The 12030-nt window shown below is 38.0% G+C and overlaps 1 protein-coding gene across 4 annotated transcripts in view; it reads left to right on the top strand.

Annotated features, from left to right (window-relative positions):
- Window positions 1-12030, top strand: part of BCL11B (BCL11 transcription factor B) — a 91557-nt gene that overhangs the window by 75058 nt on the left and 4469 nt on the right. The window lies entirely within an intron of this gene.

Here is a 12030-nt window from a genome sequence, read left to right as displayed (position 1 = left end):
TACCCTCCCTTAATATTTAGACTTTAAAAGCTTCTACACATTTTTCTCCTTTGTTCACCCTGTCTGGGTTTTTCTTTACGGGACTCTGAGTTCTGTTGGAGCCCTTTAGTGTAAGATGTGTGTGCAGACATTCTGGCACTCAAAAAAATCACATAATTGAATGGGATTTCACAAGTTTGTTTATTGCCAAGAATAAATATGATATTAAATAGATGTTCTGCAAAGGACGTTTTTGCAAATAATTCTTAATAACAGAGCTTAAAAATGCAGTTACTTTATCTAAGCTGAGGTACAGAAATAGGATAAATATGCAGAAAATTCTTCTTCTTCTTCTTTTTTTTTTTAATTCCAAAAAACTTAATATCAGCATAAGAAAAAGCAGCCAAGTTGTCAAGGATTAATTTCAGTTTATGTATTTCTCATATTTCAACTTTTTTTTTGTTGTTCATTTTAACTAAAGATACACAAGATACTTTACTAGCTGTGTCTCCATTTATTCCTCTAATATATTTACATCTGCGTTCCTTAGGCTTACAGCTGCTGTGAAATCAGTTTTCTTCTTTTAACTCCACCACCACAAACCAGATTTATCCCTACATTGAAGATGGTGTCTTGAGACTAACAAATCCCAGTGAGGAAGAAGACCCTCATGTGGAGCCCATTGAAGTTAGTGAAAAGATTCACATTGACCTTAGTGGGCTTTGTATTAGGATATAAAACATTTGTTTCCTCTTCCTCTTTGGAATCTAACTGCTCATATTCAGGATGAGATATTCGCCATTTAACAAACCTTCAAGCTGGCCCAATTTACTAAATTAGCTTGTGCTGTATTTCCTATTGAAGTAAAACTTCCCGAAGGGTGAAACTGTTGTATCTGCTTCCCTCAGGATCAAGCTATGTATGTGAAAGTCTAGTTGGAATAACTGGAGAAGGATGCACCTGTGCCCTGTACTCAGCCCCTCTCTTTCCTTTAGGCACAGTGCAATATTCATAGCCATTCTTGCACAGAGCAAATCACTTTTATATCTCTGTCTATCTTCTATCATGTATCATCTATTACCTTCATTTATATCATAGACACATTCGTATACATGTAGATATATATGTATCTTTATAAAACATATATTTATGTATTATCTACATTGTTATTATTTAAAATATAATCATTTCTGCCTTGAATGTGGAGGATATCATCCACCGTGATCAAATTAGGACATGGCAGTTGTGACATATGCCGTGTCAAGGCACAGCAGTGCAGTTCTGTATCTTTAAATGTTGATGCATAGCAGTGAAACCAGGTGAGGTCTGGCCCCAGGTGCTGGCTACTGCATGCTTTGCTGAACAATTTTTAAAGGATTCAGATTGGGTGGTTGAAGGAGGAAAAAGTAGGTCTTTTTCTAAATAGACTTTTGTGTGTGTGTGTCTGAAATATATTGTAGGTTACTGACTTGATTAGAAAACTAATTGACTAAAGCTTCATGCAGTGCTCAAACAACATCTTGGCATAATCCAGCCTTGACCTGGCTTCCCATGATGTACAGTACTGGTTATCATGGAGGCCCAGTTATACCAAACTGGAGGAAGGTTTTATTGAGACTGTGCAACTCATGTCACTTGTGGTTGTACATAAGCACTGTATTAAGGGTCCACCACAGCACTGTTAGGAAGGGAACACTGGGATGCTAAAGAGGTGCTCCAAAGATTGCTTCTGCTTTCCCTGCCTGCTCATGTAATGCCTTGATGGCTTGAAAAAGAACAACATAAAACAAAAAACAACAACAACAACAAAAAAAAAACAACCCCAAACCAGCTCCATAGGAAAGGTTTCTCCTTCATTTCTTTCAGTGTAAATCCAATTTGAAATCATTTTTCCTTCAAATCCATCACTCAAATTCTGTGGTCACAAGAGATGTGACATAAAGGTGAATTTGCAGATAATTTGGATAGTGGCCCACGCTGAAGGTGTATGGCTTCTAAATCTAATTAGAGGTGTAGTTTGTTACGGGCAAAAATTATTGATACACAAGGAAGGTTTTTTTTCTGAGACATCTGTAGGTTGGCAGCTGTGCCAGCCATGTCTGCTCTTCTAAGTAAGGAAAGCCGTCCAGCCAGGACTAGCACTATTTTGGTAACAAAAGCTGAGAATATTGGTTGAATCACAGTGGGAAAATATTGTCATTATTTTTATTATTCCTACTCTTCAAGCAGATTTGAGATGTGTGCTGTGTTCGTCTGTGTGCGCAAGCGGATAAGGTGTGGAGGGAAGGCTGTGATTTTATTTTTTTAAATCACACCTCCTTAGCATTTTGTGCGTATCAGCATTCTAGCAGAGCGATTTGCTAATTGCGCTGGAAGACCCACTTTAAATTCAGGAATACTGAAACTTTGAAACTGTAACATTTTGACTGGCGAGAATGACCAGTCTCCTTTTCTGTTCCGCAGCGAGCTAGTTGAAGGAAGCTGGCATTGTCGCAGAGTGAAAGCTCTGCAGAAGTGCCGCAGGTTTTTCATATGGAAATGTGAAATAATGGGGTGATTAAATAGAGCTGTATATTAAAGTACATCTGACATTAGAATTAGCATAATGTGCTCTAGCCCTAGGCTGAGTACTTTATTTGCCATCTGCGTCGGACCAAAATCCCCTGGGGAAGCGCTAAAATATTCTGAATAAACTCAGCCCGAGTTCTTATTGAGAGTAAAATACCATTTGTGGCACGTCGTATTGATTCGTCTTAATTGCGGTGCAGAAAAGAACATTCAGTTGCTGATGACTTTTGTACTCTGTGACAAGTCGGCTGGAGTTATTCTAACACTGCAGTTGGTTAACCTGAACAGACTGTCGTGCTCAGAGAAGGAGAAAACCTTATCTTCAGTAGCATAAACTACAGTATCATCTCCCGGCTTTACTCCTGCGTATCTTGATGCAGCATCTTTTTTTTTTTCTTCCTTTCTTTTTTTATTTTTATTTTTATTTTTATTTTTATTCCCTAAAAACAGCAGCCAACTAACTGATGGGGAAATGGGGTTTCATTGCATCAGTCCAGGCAAATGCGCATTCTTACCTAGTTATTCTCTCTCCCCATGCTTCCACCCCCACATCTTTAAAAAAAAATAATAATGCAGAAACATCTGACCAGCTTTCATCTAAGGGAGTGAAAATCAGTGGAACTTGTCCTTGAGGATCCATCTCTGGAACCATTAGTTCAAGAGATTTATTATGTATATTTTGTAAAAAGCTGTGGCTTCTCCTGTGCATAAGCCCACAGTCTTACTCGGTTGTAATGGTTTGATTTTTGTCAACTCTCTGCTCAAATAGGTTGCTGAATACCTTTGAAAAAGTGCTTATAACATGCATAAAAGATAAATATTTCATCTGAAGGAAAATACTTTGATGCTCCATGCAATTCTGTAACATTCATAAGGTCCAGTTTTTACCCTATAATTGCCTATCATTATACACAATTTACATATTCAAACATTCTCTACAAACCTTAGTCTAGCATGTTTTTATTACAAATTCAGATCAAGGGAATAACCTTTAACTTCAGAGACAAATGAGACAAATTTACAAGTGCATGTCTGCTGTTTTCTTGTGTTTTATAAATCCCTGCAGACCTGAACACTTTTGCTATAACGCCACTCAGAACAATATACATATATTACTACTTGTTTGTAGTGCTTCAGTAATGAGTCCCCTTTGTATTAGATAACCTATATAATTCAGCATCTAGGCCCTCCATAACGTCAATTATCTCCTCATAGCTAAATGTACATTCCATTAAAACAAGATTTACAGCCTTTATAATACTTCTTAGGATTGAACGTGGAGATTTTGTGGATTTAAAGAAGCAGAGATGGGAGTAAGCATTTGTTAAAGAAGCAGTGAATTAAAACAAAAATGCTATTTCATTTACTAACTATGAATAGACACCTAATACCCTTAAGAAATAGTTGTAGTAAAACAGACTGAAGTGCTCCCGGGGAAAGAAAAAAAAAAAAAAAACAGGAAAATTTGTTTTCACCCTATGGTTTTTTTTATTGTTTCCTAATTTACTCTTTATTTTTCCATTATATGACATAGACAATTTCCTTTATGTATCCTCCTCTAAGCCGTTATTCAGATTACTCAGAATTCCTGCTTCTAAGATGAGAAAATGGCACCTTAGAAAAGTCTGTGGAAAAAAAGAAAAAAAAAAAAGAAATCCCTGCACTTGCCAGTTTTCAAACAAAACTACTTACAGGAAACCGATTTAAAGGCAAGCTGCTGGCATATTTCATATGTTGTAGAAAAGACTGACATTATTTCAAATACATTTGAATACCTTATGCAAAGAAAAGGCCTAAAAGTGTCCTTGAGCAGTACAAGGGTTTTTCATGAATGCTGTAAATGGGATCCTATATATAAACCCACCAGCCAGGAGTATTCCCATGGTCTTTTCATCTGTACAGTGGGTACATTTCCCCCTCTGTATTATGTTCCCCATTTTCACTGATCGTTTTCACTATTTTATGCGGTAGGTTTGTAAAGCATCCTCACAATCAACTAGCTAATGTCTGAGGTTCAAAGAAACTAACTGAAAGACACAAAGCTGTTTAGATGCTAAAGGTGGAGTCAATTGAAACAGCTGTATCACAAAGGGCTATTTAAAAGTTAACTCATTCACTATTGATCTTTTGATATTGATTTTCCTGTTTGCTCCTTACTTTTCACACTTCTCTCTTTCTCCATTTTATAAATTGCCCTTGTAGTTTGGAATTTAACACCAATTAGAAGAAGTTGTTCTGAGATGACAAAAATGTTTATCTTCCGTTTTAATAGCCCTTCTGGGCCAAAATCCCTGTGTTGAGAGTTCCAGTTTTTTGCTATACAGTTCTCTTTCTTTTTTCTGCACTAAATAAAAGCACTTCTTGTGTGTCTGTAGGCTGAACTTCCAGTAAGCCACGAGCCCTTTTAAGGAATGAGAAATTGGACATCCAGAAGGAAGTTGCCCAAAATGACTATTGACATTTTATACCTAAAAATATAATAGTGCCATTTTGCAATGCACTAGACATTAAACTGAGCTGTGCATTTGGCTCACTTATGTGACTCTGGCAGTATGGTTCTGGGGTATGATTAAGTCTCATACAAAATGGGCTATTGAACACAAGCTACATCTTCAGCCAAAGGTCGCCTGTGTCCATTAAGAAGCAGGAAGCATCTGTTTGAGTTATGCATGGCTGTAGCCTGCAGCATCCTCCCTTTTTGTAACTATAGATGCTGGAGAGGACATGTAAAATGCTTCTGGGGAAAGTTAAATGAAAACAAAATCACAAGTTAGTATATTCATATAAGCCTAGATAAGATGCCTATTTGTGATAACCTAGTATAACTTATGAGGAGAAACTTAGATGTCTGCAGTGGTGGTCATCAGAGGTACTTTGAATTCACAGCAGGATAATTCAAATCAGAGTTTGGCTAAAAGTATAGTATTCAGGCATCAGGTTGATATCTCAGTCTTTCAAGGATTCATGCTCTTTGTTCTTGGAATTGTGAGAGGATTGGCTGTAGATAAACAGCGCGGCAGCGTAACTTCTCAACAATGCAATTGGCAATTAATCTTTTGGGTTTTCCTCTCATGATAAAATTGCGTATTTGACAAAAAGATATTTGTTATTACAAGAATGATAAATAGAAAATTTTCTGTTCTGCCTAAATATGGTCAGCACTGTCCTCAACGCTAAAAAACACAAATGGTTTCAGAAAACAAAAAAGGCTCTCCAAACCGGGGCAATATTTAATCCAGCAAAGAACTTGGCAGTTGGCCTTAGCATAGAAATAGTTACATAAGCTTATTACTAATATTAATGCAATATTAGTATATTTCCATATGGGTGTCAACCAGTGACATTGTAGATCTTTTTCAACAGGTGGAAAATGCTCTCAAGAATATTCACATTGCTAATTAAAATTAGTGACGGGAATAAGAGGGTCTTGTGAGGTTTGTAGGTGCTCTTGGCATAAAGCTTTTGCATAATCTCTGTAGAGAACTTGCAGTTCCAGTAGTCAAGGAAGAAACAGGATGGGGAAAGCTGTAAAGCACATAGGCAGTGTGTGGGAGAAGAGCACTGCAAGAAGTCACGCTTTTTTTTTTTCTCCTTGAAGATGGCACTGGAAGAGATAGGCTATTAAAGTCAAAGCAAGAAAACAGGGCCAAGTATGGGATAAGACAAGATTCTGTTACTGAGAAGAACAGAACTTCTCATTACTTCTCTTCTTTCAGACGCTTATTTTTCCATCCACCTCTTAAAAACATTTCACTTTTTTTTTCCCTGTCACATTCTTGCCTTCACCAACCATGTCTTGAGATTCCCCATTGCCAGATGATGACAGGCTCTATGGCCCCTCAGCTTGGGTTCTTGCACCTAAAGCCTTTCTATCCTCTCCTTGACTGAGACACACTTCAGGTTGGCTGAGCTTTACAAGAGAGTGTGGCTGCTTATCTGAGTGGAGAATTGGAGGTGCTTAGGTTGTGAGACTGCAGGCGTCTTCCTAAGTTATAAAACACCAACTTCTGCCACCAGTTGATGCTTACTTTATGAACTGTTACCAACTTCTGCCACCAGTTGATGCTTACTTTATGAATTGTTGGTTATAGTCCCTGCCACCCTCAGCAGGAAGTGCTCCAAGATGTTCTCGAGCCCTTTCTTTAGAGAAGGCAGTGTAGAGATGGATGCACTATGTTAGCTCTCGGGATGAATAGAGGAGCTGCACTTGTTTTACATCTTCAGCTTGTACTGCCATCAAAACAAAATTAAAATGAAGTATAAAGTGAAATGGTTCCTTTGCATTTGATGTTTAAAACTAATGACTGTCACAGAACTAGCAGCCATGATCCCCATTCAGACATGGGCTCTGTTTAATATCTTGGTCTCTTGGGAAGACTGCCAGTTGCTCTGTGAAATGGAGGTAGTAGCACTTCCTAACACTCCAGAGAATGCAGGGAGGAAAAAACTCTCAAAATCAGGAGCGTTCATCTATAGTTGCACTCAATTATAGTGTCTTTGCATATGCAATGATGCATCAGTTATGAATCAGTATAGTCCACGCTGCAGACACTTGGAAAATATTTGGCCCTTCTGTAGGTGACCTGTCAAACCACACAGATCCATAAATTTTCTTCACTGTGAAACACTAAATCTTTCCAGTATTTAATGCGCTTCTCTTTAATGTCAGTTGATCTTATAAGGAGACTTGTTAAACTAGTATTCCCAATTACGACATTTTAATTTAATAATAATTCAATTAGAGGTGTGTTTTTTTATGGAGCATCTATGCTGCCTTTATTGGTATTATTAGAATAACTGTCATAATAACAAGGAGTAATTATTTAAATGCTCATTAAAAATCGAGTGGTGGAGAAGAAAGTAACATAGGTAGAAAGTCTGTGGGAACTTGATACACGTCTGTTCCTGAGTGCTCCAATAAAAAATGTCCTTTCTTTAAAGCTTCCAAGTTTCTACTTTTCCCGAACTTCTAAAGGTGCTGTAAAGCAGCATTAAAATTCCTTACCATTTTTATTGCTACTGTAGTAACTTCGTAAAGGGAACCAGAAACGTTATCTAGAAAGTATTGCTAGAGGTAAAGAATGACAGTAGTTATGCCGACCTGACTTGCTACTCACTGCAGTCCTAGCAGCGGCTATAGATGGGTGATTATGGGTGATTAAAAACAGAGGGGAGTTCATTCTCTGTTACAGCTAATGCAATTATTTAGAAATGCTGAGGGGAGACTTTGTAAGGCACTGGATGTCACTGTAGCCCAGCAGAAAATAATGAATTCTCAACAGTTGTTATCTTACACTGATTATTGTTTGATGGTATCCAGAATAACTGAGGATAGTTTGAGGGAAATTCATCTCCTGGGCAAAGGCACTCAGCATTCAGCTGAGGAAGTCGTGTACCAACTGGGCAAGGAAGATCCATGTCTCACTGAGTGATGCAAGTTAGAAAGAAGAGGACCAGTAAACCAGGGATTTCAGGCTACCTGGCACAGTGCAGTGAATGTCCACACACTCAGACTGCTCTTATAGGTTGAGCAAAATTACCTGTGTGCTCTCAGTGCCCCTCTCTCAGGGCAGAATTTGTCAGGAAGAAATGCAAATTTAACTTTGTTTTGTGCTGTTCATGTAAAAGAAAAAAACAACTCATTGTTAATTTGACATTTTGAACAGAGCATAATCTGTCATGCAGTAATAGAGGAAACACATTTTAATATTTGTGGAAAAACCATGTTTTGAGATAATACTCAGAAAAGATGAGTATTCAATAAATTCATTGTTTATAATTATCTACTTAGGTAGATGCTAGGGAGATTTTTAATCTACAAGATAAGACCTAATATCTGCCAGTTGAACCCAGCACTTCCAATTGAAAAAGAGAACCATATTTTAAACACTGAGGATAGTCAACCACTGCTACAGATTAGCCATATACACAATAGATTTTTCTCAACTGGCATTTCAAGCTGGGGGAAGCACATGCTAAAAGATCTGATCTTGTTCAACTACAAATCACCTGGCTGGATGATGCCCAAATGGCCTGTGAGGTGCAAACTAAATAGTTTCCTGTGTTTTTGATGTCCATGTAGGGTAGGACACAATATTATGATCTTAAAGTGAAGGAAGAAAGATTTAGGTTAGGCATTAAAGCAGCCTTCATGATTTTAAAGAAGAGGAGGGATAAGATAGACTTGAAAAGGTTGCAGGTTCTCCATGAGGGTGGCCTTTGAAGTGGGGTAATTGAGCATCTACCATGCATAGAAACAGATGCAAAGATATGGACTGCTCTTGGGTCAGGAATTTGACCAGAGTAACCCTTAAGATTTACCCAGTCTTCTCATTCTTTAATTTTGTAGTTCTTTCTAGCATTAAAATCAGGATTTCTGAAACCCATGTGCTGACATCTCAGTAGGATTCAGTCCTACAGACTGTGAAGTGTCTCAACCCGCAGTGGTAGTATTTGTTTGTATTTAGAGAAGCCCTGAAGCCAACCAGCATAAAGGTAAAAAATTATATTTGATCCCTTGGTCCTTAAAATCAGGTCTTTTTACAGAACCCATATGCAATTCATTGAACAGTATTAATGAAGTCTTGGCTTGTGTTTTACTCTAAGCACATGAATAATTTCATCACCGTCCAACAGAGCACTTCAGACTATGCTTAAGTTTCCCTGATGTTGATTACTCACATGCTTAAAGTCAAGCACATGCTAAAGTGATAAAGACTGCACATGGCAAAGCCTATATAGCTAGTTGTCATAACGCCGGTATTTAGACAGACTTCAGTGCAGGTGGCTAGGGATTAAGATAGCCATATATCAAAAGTAGCCTTATAACAAAGAGTTTTATAGTGTAGGTGCACTGCATTATTAAATATAAGGATCATTCTTGAGCAATACATGGCTGTTTCTGGGCATGTTTAAAATATTTAGTGAATTCTTGAATATAAAAATGTTCAGAGTGGATCTTCAAAGACTTTTTGACATTGTTCTGTTCTTAAAAGTGAGCATCTACACTGCTTAGGGCAACTTCTAGGCAAGATAACCACGAAGTGATAATATGGAAATGAACATTTTATTTTATTTTTATTATTTTTTAAAAAAGAGTCTGGGGAGAGTCTTTGAGGTTTGCAAAAATTTATATATATATATGCATACATGTACTTGTATATATATCCATATACACAAACACGTGCAAACACTTATGGAGCAGTTAGAGGTTGGTAGACAGATTGCCTGCAGTCAGTGAGTAGTGGTCTCCTCAAGATAAGTGTTTAGGAACATGAAATCTAAACAAAACAAGAAGGGAAGAGAAGGGTGGGGAAGGGAAGGGAAGACTTTTATAGCTTCTAGTTGGTAAATCTTACATCACTAATAGCACTAATTTGTTCTGTATGAAAGAAAAGTGAAAAGGAGAGAGTTTTCTTTCCTCACTTGGATTTCATGGAGGTGAAGTTTTGGAGAATAAAATGAAACATCTCAGTTCCACATAACGCATAGTAGCAAGCATCCAGCTGGCTGCCATTTTGAGGGTAATTTTTTTAATCAGCCATTTCAGTTTTAGATTGGCCTTGATCCTCAGCCTGCTCAGGAATTCTTCTCTTTTACGTATGTGCCTTTGCTGAAGTAAACGTGTTGCTGTTGCTGTCATCTAATGCACAGCTGCTTTCTTCCCCCTGTCAGCTCTTGAGCTAAGCAGGGAGAATGCATGCACACACACACACTTTATTTTTTTAAAGGAAGAAAAAGAAACCAACGAAAGAGAATGCATGCTGTGACTTTAAAAATGAAAGAATCGAACAGCTGTGGGTAATAAATCGATTAATTAGAGTGGATAAAATGAAGGTGAAGGGTGCAGAGCACTCTTTAATTTGAAGATATATGACCTTGTAAGATGCTGCACTTCATTTGCTATTAGATCACACTTCAGAAGGGGTTTTATTAAAATCTATTCTAGGGTGAGCTGAGGTAAAACATATTGTTAAAAAAAGCTTTTGACAGAGTATGTTATATACTTTAGTCTGCTTCAATGATTTCTGTCACTTTTTATACTACACATGTTGCTGTGCAAGAAAAGTTAAACGTCTAGACATTTTCATCATATTTCTGTAAGAAACAGAAATTTAAATATTTGAAGTAATAATGGGAGCATTTGCTGTTGCTTTGGCTGCAGAGCTGACATAAAACTCCCTAACTGCCTGAGTGCTGAGTAGATTTTAAGGGATAATGTATCAGTTCCTTTCAGTGTTTGTACGTGGCTTTCATTAATGTCAATAGCAGTTACAGGCACTTTTTTTTTTTTTTCCCCAAGCACAGTACTGCTCCCAAACTTGTTTCTTCTCCAACAGTAGTTGCTAGAGATTAATCAGAGCATCTGAGTGCATCCTGTGCAGCACAGTGTGAAGGGCTGGGGTGTGGGGCTGTGTCAGTCAGAAACACTCGCTGTGCTGGGTAGAGTTTTTCTTGGCCGTAGACAGCTGGATTCTCCGAAATTGGGGTCTGAAAGTGCTATCCGCAGCAACAGCCTTGCAAAATCAATAGAAGCAGGAGGAACTGCACTACATTTATCACATACCTTTGTATGGAAGTCCCAGCCTGATAGATGCTCGTTCCTTTACGCTTTTATGGATGTTCATTGGGTGATAAGATTAGATAGACTGACAGGCTGATAGGTAGGCAGATAATCCTCTAGCCTCCTTGTCTAGGGTTTTGTAGATTTTGTTAGCAGCAGCCGTTCCCGCAACAGCCAGAAGAGGGGAATTCAGCCAGCAGCAATCCTTCCTTTCCTTGTGTGCCCCAGATGTAATTTTTTTCTTGGCTGCTGTGAGTCATTTCTCTTTACAAAGGTAGTTTTGATGATACGCTTCTGCTCACCTTATAAACTCTTCTATTTTAAAGCTCAAACTTTGATTGTGATACCCCAATGGGCTGACAGCTTCAGACTCACGCTGCAGTGGGGAGGCTAGGTTGCTTGGGGCATTTCACAGGCTTTGAGGGCAGCTGGGTTTGGGTTCAGAACTTGTAGGAAGTTCAGTGCCTTTGGGTGCAGGAGGGGTAAAATTCATAAACAAGCAAACAAACAAACAAGCCATCTAACAAGAAATTAATTGTAGATTTTTCAAAGTAAAGAGTTGTTTTTTAGGAAACCTGACCCTTGTTTTAAAAACAACAAACACCAGATCACGATTTTCAAGTAGATATGTACTTATAAAGTTATTGGAATGTTGAAGAGGCATTGAAAAAGGATTGCGGGAGAGAAAGTGCATTTTGAAGATAGCATATAATTTATATTGTGCCCAGGACTGGAATTTTCTAGCTAGCAAAATTATGACTGTAGCACCGACTTGTCCACACCTGTCCTTTATGTAAAGCTGAATCAAGGTTAAAGGAATGCTTTCCACCTTTATGCAGTCGTTCAAAGAGCCTAGAAAGGCAAACAGAACAATGTTTTTGGCCCCGGTGAGCATTTCTGCATTGGAGAGCAGGCTTAGG

Source organism: Phasianus colchicus, chromosome 5, assembly GCF_987193195.1.
Source record: "Phasianus colchicus chromosome 5, bPhaCol1.hap1.1, whole genome shotgun sequence".
In the NCBI taxonomy this organism is placed as follows: Eukaryota; Metazoa; Chordata; class Aves; order Galliformes; family Phasianidae; genus Phasianus; species Phasianus colchicus.
Note: the sequence above shows the minus strand (reverse complement) of the source record. Positions and strands in the feature narration are given on the sequence as shown.